Here is a 10,331-nt window from a genome sequence, read left to right as displayed (position 1 = left end):
GGTGATCGTCGGAATGGACGGCCTGGTGAAAGCTCATCGTTCCGCGTAAAAGCGCTATCCTTGACTGTGAATTTTCGTCGTGTTTCGCTATGATAACCCAGCACGTACTAGAAGGGAACATCCACCTACTCGTGCGGCTATGTCGTGGCGGCACTCTCAAGATAGCAGAAACGCCCGTGCCGTCGTGTTTGTTTACTTCAACTACAGTGGTGCTTTCTAAGCATTTGTGTCCTCGAACATCGCCCGGATTTCTGATTTGGCGCATTTCATGCGTGTGCTCAAGCTCAAGTATTACTGGCGCGTACCGTATAAAGGATACGAATTTTCACGCGTTTTCATCACCGGAGAAAAGTGATTAGTGTTAGCAATCCTGAACGCTCGCAACGTCTATCTGATCACTAAATCATATTTCTACGTTGCTATATCGCTGCTAAGATTACATTGTCTTTTATAATCGTAGAAAAGGCGTGTGGCGATATTTGTACTATTGCAATGTCGTGTATTAGAGTCGTGATCGTCCAAGACGGCGCTGCATCTTTTTATTTTATTTTTTTCATTCGCTGTACCCTGCAGGCCTATCAAGAAAAAATAATAAAGCTTTGGACTAGAAAACTGTCTGTCTATATTCTGTTACGGCATTGAGTAGCAGTGCGTCCCCTTTTTTAGAGGGGCCGCTGACACAGCTGACGGCGGCGTACAGAAGCGGTCGCCGTGCTGACGACCCGCTGCGCTTGTTGTAGTGGTTACAGGTGTGTGTGCCCCGTTTTCACGCTTGCAACCGAATAAGACCGAGGGAGACAAGACCGGCTAAGCCTTTTGCGACGGCGGAGGACCGGATGCGCTGCTGTGGAGCAGGTCCTACGCCTTCGAATGAGGCGTAAAAACCAGGCTTTTCTCTCTCCTAGGGTGCCTACATGTTTCCGCTCCGCTTTAGGGTGGCGCCAACTTCTTGTTACCCTTTCCCAGATCCTCGCCCACCGCTATTTTTTCCCACTTCTTATTTGGCTAAACGTACACAACGTTGAGTTTCTGTAGTCTCGGCAACACTGTGAGGCCACTTCCGTTTCCGTTCATAAGAGGAGTCGGAGGCTCAGCGGGATGGCGGTCGTCGTGGCTGTCGCTCTCTTTATTCGGGTGTTTCATATTTTGAACTTGCGAGCAGGAAGTGTGCGTTGCTTTTTATCGAAACGCGAGTTCCCGCGGCAAAATGGAACGCCACAGACCGGCGTTGAACGCCAAAACCTCGCCGTCGGAACGAGAGCGGTGAGCGCTCCCTATCCCTAACGAGGATTAGCGACGTAGTCCGAGCGCACAACCGGCGAGTGAGACAAAATGGTCGACGAAAACATCGGAGGTTGCCATGGTAACGAGGTAGGCAACACTGGTTTGTCGGCAACAGGTACCACAAACGTTGTCGCCACCCTAAACAGCGGAGCGGCGGAAACATGTAGGCACCCTACTCTCTCCTATTGGGTTGCAAGTGTGAACGGCGCTTGACTGTCTGTCATCGCACGTTCCATGCGTTCTTTTGCTCTCTCCTGCTGATTGCCGTGCCTCTCCTTGCGTTCCGATGCACGGAAGACGCCTTTTGTAACACTTGCACTCCGTATAGGGGAGGCTATGCACCAAACATTTAGACTATTAAGAAAGCCACTGACCTGAAAAATCAACATGGAGGTGACGTCCTCCGCTCACCGTGACGTGGGAACGTGACATGGCGTACTAAATGACGGGCTGTGAACCTCTATACCCTCGTCACACGGGCACATTTGACTGCAGTTATACTCTAAGCCACAGTTGGCACACGCAGTCAAAGCTATGATCGCCCCTGCGCTTGAGCATTTTGAGCACCCATCAAAACAGTGCACGCAAGCTCTTCACTTCTTCTGAAATAGCTATATCCGAGAGGATAGTGCGGTAACTGTGGTGCCAAAAAACAGCCGTTAAAGGTGAGTTTACGGCAGTTAACGGTGCCCGTGTAACAGGGTTATAACTCTACTCTACTCAGGGAACGAGACATCGCTTGCCACATTAACTGATTTCGTTTACTTGGAAATTGGATTTTGGTGGACATTACAAAAGTGTCACGGCCGCACCAGGGTTTCTTCGCGGGTGGCACTTCGGGACGGTCATATGACGTTGTCACGTGACCACGTAATCATCATCAGCCTCGCTGAAGAGGACGAATAATAATTTTCAAAATTCAAACAACCACGCAGAGTGTGCTGCGATTATCAGCTGTAGCTTTTACATTATTGAAAGATATGCTTTAGGAGATCTGCTTTGGTAGACATTTTTGACACTTTCCCCATTCGCGAGGCACATACTTGCATGCCGAACAGACTTTGAAACTACACACGTTTTGGTCGAGACCTTTTGCACCAGATCGGAGACGTGCTTGAACTGCGCGGGTGTCAAATCTGCCAGAAACCACAATCGGTCGCACTCGCCGCACCAGGTATACCTGAAGGGGATCTCCAGGAATGCCCTCTAAACTTGAACGGTTGCCACAGCGAAGGGGACGACGCCGTGCAGATACCGGGGGGGGGGGGGGGGGGGGGGGTCGCTTTAACAGAGGTAATGTAATTTTGCGCGGAGCGACGATTGGAGGGAGAGAGCGATAGCCCGGCGGGGACAGCGTGGTGACTCTCTGCTTGTCATCGTCGACCCTCCCCGCGATCATGCGGGTTTCTCCGTTCGAACAACGCCCGATTTGACCGGAAAGGGGCGTTGGCAACTCTCTTATATTACCACGACGCCAGAAAATTACGTGAATCCTTGCTTAACACCATACTTTTTAAGGGAGCTGGCTAACACTCATTATCGGGGTCGCACGTGAAAGGTTTCGAATACTGCATGCGTTCAAATGTGGTCACACTCCTTTAGTAGAGCATATATTTAATTTACGGGGCAATAATTTACCACGCGGCACCACCAAGACTGAAGAGTTGAGGTCTGAACCGCTCTTTCCTGTAGAGAAATCCCAGCTTTCGGGCAGCTCTTTGAAGCAAAGTTTCGTGAACCGGACGTAGGTTATTGCAGTATTATTTTGATGTTACCAAATTAATCATTTGTGTGTCACTTCTTTTTTAAGTATTCGAAGGCAGCTACGAGGTTTCTATACATGCATGTGAGCTCTACTTTTGAACGCCACCAAGCCCAAAGCCATCATGCGAGATTTCTTGTTCCGTACAATTCAATTGTACTCAACAGACGCCATTTTGCCTTCTTTTCCCAACAGCATAGTTAATGTGTTTGTTTTTTTGGTTTTTTTTTTTTTTTTGCTTTTTATGAGCGATATTTTGTTTATATTCATCACACGCTAGAATAAATTCACCGATACCAAAGGAGGTGCATCATTCTCGAAATAGAGGACAAGTCCATCGTCGGGTCGAAATCCATCATTTACACCTCAACGCAACGAGCACGAGAAATTCACAAATAAACAGATTTAAAAGCATTAACTACAGCAAACATACAATCACAAAAAAAAAAAAAAACTCGCACTGGCAGATTTCCAAAAAACGTCGAGAAAAACCATAGCAAGGGCACTCATGCTCGAGCGGAAAATTCAGCTGCGGGCGTCCCCCGCCGTGCCATTTCTGCGGCCCCCTCATGGATCCGCACACTGCATGCGCCTTCTCGCTTGGGGCCCACAACAGGCTGCCCTTTCAGGAAGAACAAGCAGAGCGCGCAGCAGCAGCAAGCGCCGGGCGAGCGAGCGAGCGCGCGCGATCTCGAACGCTCGGTTCGGATCCCGTTGCTCGCTTCACAGCGAGGGCTTTTGCCTGCACCCCCTCCCTCCACCACATCGATCACGGGCCAACTCGGCGGCTTTCTTTCGATTGTCATACGCAAACGCGTCGGCAGTGCAACGGGCGTGCGTTTCATGCGGAGCGCTCGCCGATTCCGACCCGCATGACCAGTTCGCTCTCCAGCAACGAAGCGGGAAACCCTTGTTCCTCGAACGCTCTTAAAATACAGACGTGCACGCGGCCGTAGCTGGGGCGCCGCTGTTGCGGCGGGCCCGTTGTTGCTGCGTGCACCGGAGCAGGCGGCTTCCCCTGGCTCTTGCGTATCGGCGAGTGCGCGTCGCAGAAACAGCGGCGGGTAATTGCCTGATCAAGATGGAGCAGCGGCGTTGGTGTCGCCAACAGTGTTCGAGCTCCTCCGGGTACCTTTTCTCCTTGCTGTCATTAGACGTTAGGGCTAATTGCTTGTATACGGCTTCTGCTTTCTGGGACGGCGCGAGCGGGCACTTCAGGTGTTCCGTGCACACTGCGGATACACGCCGCCACCGCATGCGGCCTGCATGCACGCAGTGTGTAGGTGAAGGAGCGCGCTCTTGGTTATGAATTACCGTTTCTCAACGGCTTGCCTGCGTTTTAGACGCAGCGAACGGTGGAAAGGTCTTTCCCGCTGGCGTTCGCGGGAAATATCTTATGAATTATCTGGCAAAGACTTTCAGAGGAGGGTAATTGTGTGGGCCTGAAATGAAGTCAATTTAAGATTATATGATAATGACATGTGTGCGTTGATTTTGCACCAGAGATTTCACTGCGATCATAAACATTGAATAAAAGCCTCCCCCCCCCCCCCCCCCCCCACACACACACACACAAAAGAGAGAGAGATAAAAATATCTATGTTACGACCGCACCATTATAGGCATCCGGAGTACCGGTCAATGTTTCATTTGCCTCCGCCATATAACTTTTCTTATAAAATATTAGTTCAGAAACTAAGTACCGTTCCACGCAGTGATGGTCTGATACTCATTTTCATACTGCCGTCAGGACTGGACCTGATCGCTGAACGCTTTGGAAGTCAGAACAGGCGGCAGAAATACCGCCCATCGTGGAGGGTGGCGATAGTACCGATACAGTCAGGACTAGCACAAAACATCCGCTACCTCCAAGCGAATCACGTCGTCCTTTGAAAAGAAAGCCTTTGCGGTGAAAACAAGAGGAACATTCGTGATGTCATTTTGAAGTCACAATCTTTGAGAGAAAAAGGGAATCGTAGTCACTGGTAGGGGCACTAATAAGTTAAAAAGGTGTCTGATTGGAAACTAGAACTAAACAAAAGTTACCTGGGTCCCAAGCTTCCCCCAGATAAGCAGAAAAGTATTCACCGAGCGGCTGGTCATCCAATCAAAGTCATCAAACTCGTCAGTTAACCGTGTACTATCTTTATATTGTTAGAGATAGACAAAGAAGAAGACGAGACGTACAAAGGTGTCCTGGGGAACGTTGAGTGGTACTCCGTCAGTCGGAACTGAAGTTGACTCCAGTGAGCCACCATCCCGAGAGGCTCCATTCGAGGTGTGGGGAGTCGACCACCTGGGGTCTTTTTCACGTACGCCGGACGGCAACCGCTTCATTCTCGTGGCGTTAGATCATCATACCGAATGGGTATAGTTATGCCACGTGGCCAGTACCTCAACCTAAGAGGTGGTGCGGTTCCTTAGAAGCTAGCTTCGCCTGCGACACGGAGTGCCACGGATGATCATCACTGATCGAGGTACTGCTTTACCTCTGACATGTTTTCACAAGAGCTGGCATCTCAAGGTATATAACTCTCGCTAAAGCAGCTCTCTACCGACAGCAGACGAACGGGTTGGTTGAGCGAGCTAACAGAACAATTGCTGGCATTCTTTATTTGTACGTAAATGTCAAACACACTGATTGGGACACTTTTGTTCCTTATGTCGCGTTCGTGATGAATGCCGTGAAGCAGTCAATCACCACTTATAAACCATTCCAACTTGTTCATGGTAGAACAGCGCTGCTTCCCTAGGAATGCTCATCATCTGAAACGTGGCAACATAGGGTGGAAGATTTTTCTGACAATAACTTTCAGCACTGCCTGGATGACGCACGAGGACGAGCAAGAAAAGCTTTATTATACATTCCCAACAGCGTACGGCATCTCGACACAGCGCTCATGGCTCGGCACCATGTCTATCTCCGGGTGACTTGGTCCAGATTTGGACGGAACAACGAAAGAAAGCTCGAGCACTGAAGGTTCTGCCTAGGTATAAGGGTCCCTGTGAAGTCACTAAAAAAATTGAACCCCTAACCTATGGAGTACGAGATTGGGAAGCTCCACGAAAGAACAGGACATTTTCGGTCCATGTGCATCACCTGAAAATGTACATCCCACTGACAAGTGTTCTTCCTTCTCCCGGTCAGTGAACTATGGGGACGAAAGTACTCATAACTGGCTTTTTGTACTGCGATAATTATTTTACGGGGAGGGGGAGCGCGTTAGGGCTAGATAGTGAAGAAGGCAGGAAGTACAATGGCATCCTGGTGAACGTTGAGTGGCATTCCGTCAGCCGGAACTGAAGTTGACTCCTGTGGGCCTGAAACGATATATATGCAAAGAATCCGATACTCCTCCTAGTACTCGGACTTCAACCTGCCACCGTGAATTCGGCTTGTATGCTCGGGCATTTAGGGGTCATGTGTTGAAAAGCAGAAAATAATCACACCCCCTTTTCTTTATTTTTTTTTATTTTTCTTTTTTTTTTGCGTTGAAAAATGTTAGGAACGATGTGCAGGTATGCTGTCTCATTATCTCTGACCCGCTAGGCACTGGTCAGGCAACAAGTGAACAGTATGGCTGCTGGTTGTCTGAACTGGTCAGGGGCGCTGATCTAAGGGGTTGCCTTTATTTTAATTTACATATGCAATCATACTGTCAATATCTCTCTGTCTCGTTCCTCGGTTTCACCATTTCTATATGAAATATTCACTTGGTCCCATTCCGCTATTTTTGTTAGACTACTCCGCGCGATTTTGGTTCATTGCTTCTAGGGAATGACCTGACATCCCAAAAAGAACACAGCAGAAAATTTTCAGTCTGCGCATCCGTCGAAGATCAAGAGATAGTGCCCAAAATGACCTTTGTAAATCTCTCCCATGATTACCCCGGGAGATATCATTCACATCTTTCAGACTTTTCTACCGTTGTCCGTCAGAGTCGACACTACTACATCCGTCAAGTGTCCTCATCGCCGATCACGACGCAACTCCCTGGACACAAAATGACAAACGAAGACTGGCGCAGACGCCCGAGAAGCACATCGTCGCTCTGGAAAAACGCAGATGGTCCGAATAATAAACACGTCCCCCGCGCCGTCTCGCGGTCGCGGCCCATTCCCACAGAGTGCATGATGTTGTCACCGTGCCGAGAAGACCAAGGGAAGCCAGACGAAGCCTCTAAGCGACAGCGTCCCGTCAGCCCAAGGGGCTCGACGGTCCGTCCGACTCGGCGGTCCCGGGCCCGGAAACAGGACACGAGAGGCCCGCGGGAAAAGCAGCCGCGCAGACCGAGAGAGGGAGAGGAGCCGATCTTCAGCGACGACGGAAATAAGATGGCGCCCTGTCAAAATCCGCGCTTCTCTTTTTCTCGTGCCTTGTCCGCCGCGGAGCTTCGCCGGCCTTCGAGGAGACGTCATGTCCTGACAGGCCGTCGCTGATGCTTTTGTTTCATCTTGAGCGCATCGCAAGGGCAGCTCATTTCGGGGACGTTGGTGGGGACGCCTCTTCTCCGCCGCAGTGTGTACTCGCCTGTCGGTCTGTACGTGTGTACGTGTGTGTGTGTTTGTTTGTGTCTCGGAAATAATCCGAGGTATGGATCTCCCGTCTGACGGAAAGCGTTTATTGCTTCTAGTTCAGAGAAAACAAGAATGAAAGAAAAGAGGTTGCTGCTTGATCAGTTCTTTTCTCTTCCGTCGAGAGATGGCGCTGATGTAAATAACAATTGCACTATGACAGATATCGGCATAGACGGTTGTTGAGATAACCCTCCACATTCGGGGTAATTAGATTTCAGACCTTGTGCGGACAAAAACGAATTTTAAGTTTTGACGTGTAACGAATGGCGAAATATGATGGCCTTACAGCTTGCACACCTCAATCTAAAAGACCTGTTGGGGCGTTCCAGGTACAATGCTGAGAACGTAAACACAAAATTAATGGTTTAGATGCACTAATCTTTTTTACGACATAACGATATGTTAGTACGCTAAAGATAAACGTTTCCCTTTTTTTTTAATATATAACTTAGGTGGATTGGGAGAATTTATTATCCTAATATTTACCAAAAAAAAAATTAGAACAATATTTAATACACGGTCGGGTTTTCGACAGTCTATACTAACACCGCTTAAATAAAGTTAAAACCCAATAAGTATAATTATTGCAATATAAGCTGAAAGTGAAACAAAATATTACCAAATCTTAACATAACAATTTGCGAGTTTCATAATTAATAATGATCAGAGAACATGCGCATTCATTTAACCTACTGCATCAAGGTAGTAACTTCTCCCCTCGGAATTTAAGTACAGCATGCTCGAGCATTTTAAGCTCGCAGCTTTTAAGCATGTCAAATACAACCGCCGTCAGAAACTCTCTTCGTAACTTCCTTTATTTGAATCTTCAAACCGGCAGGTTCTTTTTAAGAGCCGTTGCAGTTACGACAATACGTTAGGCTACAATTCCTTTTTTTTTTTTTTTTCAAAGTGGGTAAACTGGTCATAAAATGTGCGTTTCCATTTTTTTTTTGGCAAGCTTTGTATCTACAGTGGGACGAAACTGACTGCCTCCAAAGTGCGAGAGTGTAGATGCTTGGTGCGCGCAAGCAGTCTCCACGAGACCTCTATCGTTTTTTTATGCGCACGTATAATATTCCCAACTTGGAAGCGAGCAGGCGCTGGTGACAGTTTGCAAATGCATCTCTCATTACGGTTCCCATTCGCATTCGTAATTTCTCAGACGACGTCGTCTTGGCCAGTGGAAGAGCGCGAGTTTACGAAGCAAAAACAGATGCTCCGCCACGCATGCAGTGCTTCCTGATGTCTCGCCTAGTCAAGCTATAAAAAAAAAGTAGATATACATAGATAGTATATGCGACATTCGCAAGGCTACCGTTTGTGACAGGCCCGCGAAAATCGATTAACACTAAAATCCATTATGGAAAACTTTCCCCGTCTCGCTGGCGTCCCTTGGAGTTTCAACCCTTTTCTTCCGCAGTAAATTAATTTGCGAAGGAAGGTTTTATGAAGTTCCAAAAACGTAAGGGTGTTTTTTTTTTTTGTCTTTTTCTTTCGTATTTTTGAGGTTTACACACCTATAGTCGCTGATAGATTAAGAAGTGTAGGACGTGGCGAGCCCCGAACATTTATTATCACTCCGCATCCAATAAAATCAGCGGATAGGAAATAAGATAAACGAACTACACAGCAAGCAAGAGCCGGCATGATAATAGGCCACGCGGCCAACAACCTGCAATTGCTGTTTCGTGGTTTTATGTTGCAAATTTTTTGTTGGCACCCACAATGATGAAAAAGATGGGAGAAACCGGAGCAATCCCCGCCACAAAGTTATTTGCAAAATCAGGCAGAATAATTATACGTCGGCAGCGTCGCAAGGTTGAGAGAATGTCGTAAGAGAAAACGTTACCTTTACAGTCAAAGTTAACCGCGCGGTCCCTCGAGCTTTATCTTATGTGGCATAAGAAAGCATCAGTTGGTGATTGTGCTCTACACTTCTCTTCTTAATGTGAAGTCGCTGGACGCTCGAACGCGGGCTTATTCCGAATTGTACAAATACAGAAGCCCCCCCCCCCCCCTTTCCCCTTCCTCGCCTCCCCTTCAACCAGCAGCCTCGGCCTCCTTGAGAGGACACATTTGGCGACAAAAAAACCCCTACCCCCCAAAAAAAACCCACCAAAACCAAATCTAAAAAAGAAAAAAAAAAAAAGGAGACAAATGCTAACCAAAGAAGAGCGAGCCTTCCGAGAGCTCCTTGCCGGGCCTCCGCGGTGTCTGATACCCCAGCGCGGAGGAAGAGCGGAGGCCGGGGAGGATGGCTGCTACAACAGGGTGCCGCGCGGGGAAGGCGACATATGGCGAGGGATCCCGCGACCGCATACGTAAGCAGCCTGGCTGCGCCGCGCAGCGCCGAGAGAGAGCTGGAGCAGCCTGGCTGGCCGGGGCTCCCGCGTTCGCAGCAGCGGTCCCGCCGGCTCCTCCGGCAGCTCCTGCATCGGTAATCGGGGGCCGAGCGAGGAGTCCCCCCCGCCCCCGCCGCGGCAGCAGGAGGGGGGGCCCCTTTCTCTTCCGGGAGGAGCCGACGTCGCCCCCGCGACCGAACGCCGAGCGCGGCCGCGGCGGCGCTCGCTGACGCTGGGCCCGCTCGCCGGACGACGGCAGCTGGCCGCCGCCGCCGCTGTCCCGAGCGTCGCCGGCTCCTCTTTCCCCGAAAGAGTCCACGACAAATTGATTGCCGCGGCCAAGAAATACACAGGGGCGCGCAAGA

The sequence above is a fragment of the Ixodes scapularis genome, unplaced genomic scaffold (assembly GCF_016920785.2).
Source record: "Ixodes scapularis isolate PalLabHiFi unplaced genomic scaffold, ASM1692078v2 PGA_scaffold0__279_contigs__length_252992795, whole genome shotgun sequence".
NCBI lineage: Eukaryota > Metazoa > Arthropoda > Arachnida > Ixodida > Ixodidae > Ixodes > Ixodes scapularis.
This window is presented reverse-complemented; position numbering follows the sequence as displayed.